The following is a 4,525-nucleotide window of genomic DNA, read 5'->3' as shown; positions in this document are numbered from 1 at the left end:
CTTATAACTTAGATGAACTCCTGCCATTTTCAGTCCAAGTCCTGGACAATGTGAACAGAAGAAACGCAGCAGGATTGTCCAGCACTCCTTCGATTGATTTATGCATCAAAAGTTTCGCACACCTTAAGGGGTAAAGCTGAAGTATACTATCCTATATTCCCTGCAGCAGAATTTGATTACAGAGGAAGAAGGTGCATGCTCAAGGGTGCTGGATTGTTGAACTCTTTCCATGCAGAGGCAGTCTCTGACATAGCATATCTCCAGAACAACCTACCCATTTCAACATTGCAGAAGAAAACCCCTTGAGATATGGCGTGGAAAAGAAGCTCAGAATAAAACATTTGGGGACCTTTGGAATTCCACAATGCACATAATATGGATGAGAACCAAACAAGTTTCAATAGGTATGGGGAAAATTTTATGTGAAACAGATTGAAAGAATGTGTTATAATATCTTTTTAAAAGAATAAAAGAATAGATATACAGGTCGGGACGCATCAACAGGCATAGTGGATGCACCACCGTCTTCTTCCTACGCCGGTAGGATTAGGATTACAAAAATGATTATACCAAAGGATGGCAAGATTTGGTAGCCGGATCCCACATAGCCGGCAGCAGATATGCCCGTCCATTAACTCCGCGGGCATTGTAGCTCGCCCCACTTGTTTCATCCATCAGAAGCTCCCCGGGGAAGCCCGGGTAAGCCCCCTTTCCATATATTCCGGAGCAGGCGGAAACGGCCTCTAAAGGTGCAGCGGCATCCCCTTGGAAGTAGCCGGTGTTGAACGGATTAGTGGCTGCTCCTGCCAGAACAGCGGCAATGTTGATGATCATGCCATCGATGCCCACGTCTGCGTTTGGTGCCACCAGGGGAGGAGTCTGGGGTCCATACATGGGCTGATGAAACGGCCACGCGCACTGCCCAGGGCACTGACTCGCAGAATTCCCAACCCACGCGTATGGAATTAGCTGCTCATGCTTCTCCTCCTTCCCCTGCATCATTCGGCTTCCTGTACTTGATAATACATTGAGATTGAGATTGGCATGGAATCCGCAGGAGCTCATGCAGAAACCCTCCACGGTGACATCCTCGGAGGTGAGCACCAAGTACACAGCATTGGCATTTCCGGGTGATTTCCTCGGTGGCAGAGCACCCGACTTGAGGGCAGCTTCAACCAGAGCAGCAATGTCAGTCCTCTTGAGTGACTTGCCGAGGGAGTATCGTTGGTCCACCTTCTGTTTTCCAAGCATTACAACACTGGATGTGGATGTGGATGGGGCGGCCTTGTTGTTAGAGTGGGTGCCCTCGTACTTGTGCGTGGTCTTCCACCAAGTGGAGGCGGAGGGCTGATTTGCTTTTCCCTCTGACGTCTTTGCCCCAAGAGATTGTACAAAATCCCCCACAATGGAGCGTTGAACAGGGGTGAACTGCCCATACCAAATCAAATGGAGAGGGATCACCCCACTGGCAGAGAGCAGAGGACCATCATGGTAAGTCAAAACAACAGATGCCTCTTCCACCAAAGCAGCAAGTTTCCTGGACTGTCCACCAGCAGCAGCAGATGCCCACAATACCGCCATACAAAACACGCCCATCTGCAGGATCACAGTGAGTCGAAGCCGCGAACCACAAGCAGCCATTTGAATTTTGAAGGCAAGCTGGTAAAATACCTTGCAACCTTCACTATCACTATGGATCGATCAGAAGAGATCCAAAGGAATCGAACTCGCTTATAACAACAATCAAGAAAGAATGAAGCTACAAACACTGGTAGTGGGATAGAGGAGGGAAGAAAAGATGGTTGTGAGATTGAAGAGCAGAGTAGAGGGATGGGGCTTAAGTAGGGGGAGTTGTGGAGGACGCGGTTACGCAGAAGGAGGTGGGGACAGCAATGGACAGAGGGGTGCCATGCTGGCCGGCATTACAGAAATAATTAACATTCACCGCGTAGGTAAAGAGGTTTTGGAACGTTCCAAATGCCAAATCCTCCGTTAGAAAAAGTGATGTGGTGCGTGCAGGTGAGGTGAGTGGATGGAGATATTCCTAATTTCCTGCTTCCTTCCCAATCTCCTCTTCCTCATGGATGCGCGGTCTCCACTATCCTTCAGTGGAGACAACTATCCCGCCGCTAACTGAGTGTCTCTTGTGGTCGTGGGTTCCCTACAGCTGGAGCCGTGGGGGCTAAGTTTAACTGACGCATCCATTATCCTTCAGTGGAGACAACTATCCCGCCGCTAACGATGAGTGTCTCTTGTGGTCATGGGTTCCCTACAGCTGGAGCCGCGGGGGCTAAGTTTAACTGACGCTAAATAAAAGATATAGCATCCTATTACTCAACATAAATATATTGTTATAAGGCTAGGCGGTTGAGATATGTTATCCATGTCCTTATCTTTTATAAAATTAATCAATGTTTACGGCTTCTATTTAATTTAATTTAATGGCACTTTAATCCACTTTTGTCACTCCTTTAAACAGTATGCCATGTGTGCTTGTGCTAAATCATTTCTTAACCTCTTTTCTTGGTTAAGTTTACTTTTTAGCTTTGAGAAAAATTGAGTCCAAGTCAAGGGAAATGTGTGGGAAAATGTCAATAAAATATAGACTTCACCAATAATTTTATAGGTTTTGCACATGCATATTTTATTATAAAGGGAAAGGCAAATTTTAATTTTATTGATTAGTCTCGTCCTAAAGATCAAGAAACCTAGTCCAAGTTCAAAAGCAGTGTAAAGGGAGCATATATTCTAGCATTCCTAAAAGTCATGAATCACGTAGAAAATCTATATCGTTAGCATACTATATTCATTGTTTGATCCAAATCAAATGTATTCTCAACTTGAAGAATTTAAAGGGAGCATATATTCTAGCATTCCTAAAAGTCATGAATCACGTAGAAAATCTATATCGTTAGCATACTATATTCATTGTTTGATCCAAATCAAATGTATTCTCAACTTGAAGAATTTTCCATGATCGTCAATGTAATGTTCTACTAAACAAAATACACCATCCTATTTTTTTCATTTCCATTCACTAAACACTAATGAAATCCCTAACTCATTAAGTTTTACAACCTCCATATTGCCTCTCACATTTGGTTGTGATCTCCTACCTTTAGTGACTACTATAATAAACTCTATTCTCCATTAAACTCCCACTATATATACTTCGCTTGTAGATGGTGAGTATTCTCCATCGTTGCTTACCTCCATTTGTCAAGGTAGTTATAGTAGTGGTCCTTAAAAGTTAACACACGGCGTTTGCATTAGGAATGCACTTGTTTGACTGATCTATCAATAGTTATGCATATTTGTTTAAGTTTTGCTAGCAAAATTCTAACTCTTTATTATATGACATGTACCTTCACTTATGTTCTCTTAGTACAAAAGCCTTAATTATATACATTAGAATCAATGGCATCTACATGAGACACTGATCCCCTTTGCTACAATATTTGAAGGCACCAACCTACAATAGAAACCAATCCCCATCGTTTCAAATATTTGTAGGCATCGACCTACTTCATTGAGTTTGCTTTCCACTCCTACCTTCATCGAGTCCGCTTGTTGCTTCCGCCTTCACCACCTTTCTTAGCTACTTCTTCCTTCGCCAAGTCTGCTTCTCCCAAAACTTGTCGCTTTTTACCTCTTCTCAACAGCATGAACTTGTACAACGTGCCACGTATCTAATTTTACAAATCAGATTCTAAATTTTTTATCTGAGGCACCTTTGCATGTCTCCTCAGGCCTCTAAAATTTTCAAAGTATGAAGATTCCCATAAAATAAGTTATAGCAAAAAATTCCAAACTATCTTGTTTGAAGCTGATTTCAGGACTATTCAATAACCCTAAATTCCACAGGGCACATCTCCAAAATTGTAATGAACCAAATTCCCAAAGTTTTACCATAGATGCATAGAGATTTCTTCTTTGTCTCCTCCAAATTTCATAGTCTCAAACATTATAATAAAAAGATTATAACAAATATGCCAAGCTATCACGTTTGAAGCATACATCTTGAGCATTAAAAGAAACCCTAACTTCCGTACTAAATATCTCCAAAATTATGGTGAAAAAAGACGTGAAATTTCTACCATAGGGAGATAGAGATATCTTCTCTACCTCCTTTAGATTTCACGGTATCAAACATTCCCAAAAAACGAGTTAGAGAAAAAACTCCAAGCTGACCTTTTTGAAGCATATTTTAAGAGCATTCAGGAACTGTGACTTCCTTCAAGCATATCTTTGGAATTATAGTGAATAAAACTTTAAAATTCCTCCCAAAATACCTAGAGATGCTTTCTTCGTCTCCTCTACGTTTCAGAGTTTGAGACATCTCAAAACTAATGTCATAGCGAAAATTCTAGCTAACCTATTTGAAGCATACTTGAGGAGCATTTTGAACCAAAACATCATCAAAGCATGTCTCTAGAATTATAATGGTGTAGAGTCTAATTTCTCTACCACATGTACATGAATATTTCAACTCCACCTACTCTGCATTTTATTGTCTGAAACATCT

General features: G+C 41.7%; 1 pseudogene; it reads right to left on the bottom strand.

Annotated features, from left to right (window-relative positions):
- Positions 1-432: 432 nt before the first annotated feature.
- Positions 433-1,829, bottom strand: LOC149227536 (protein EXORDIUM-like 2 pseudogene; annotated as a pseudogene).
- Between the last annotated feature and the right edge of the window lie 2,696 nt (positions 1,830-4,525).

Source organism: Pinus tabuliformis, chromosome J, assembly GCF_031772625.1.
Source record: "Pinus tabuliformis cultivar Carrire ecotype Pingquan chromosome J, CPIR1, whole genome shotgun sequence".
NCBI lineage: Eukaryota > Viridiplantae > Streptophyta > Pinopsida > Pinales > Pinaceae > Pinus > Pinus tabuliformis.
Note: the sequence above shows the minus strand (reverse complement) of the source record. Positions and strands in the feature narration are given on the sequence as shown.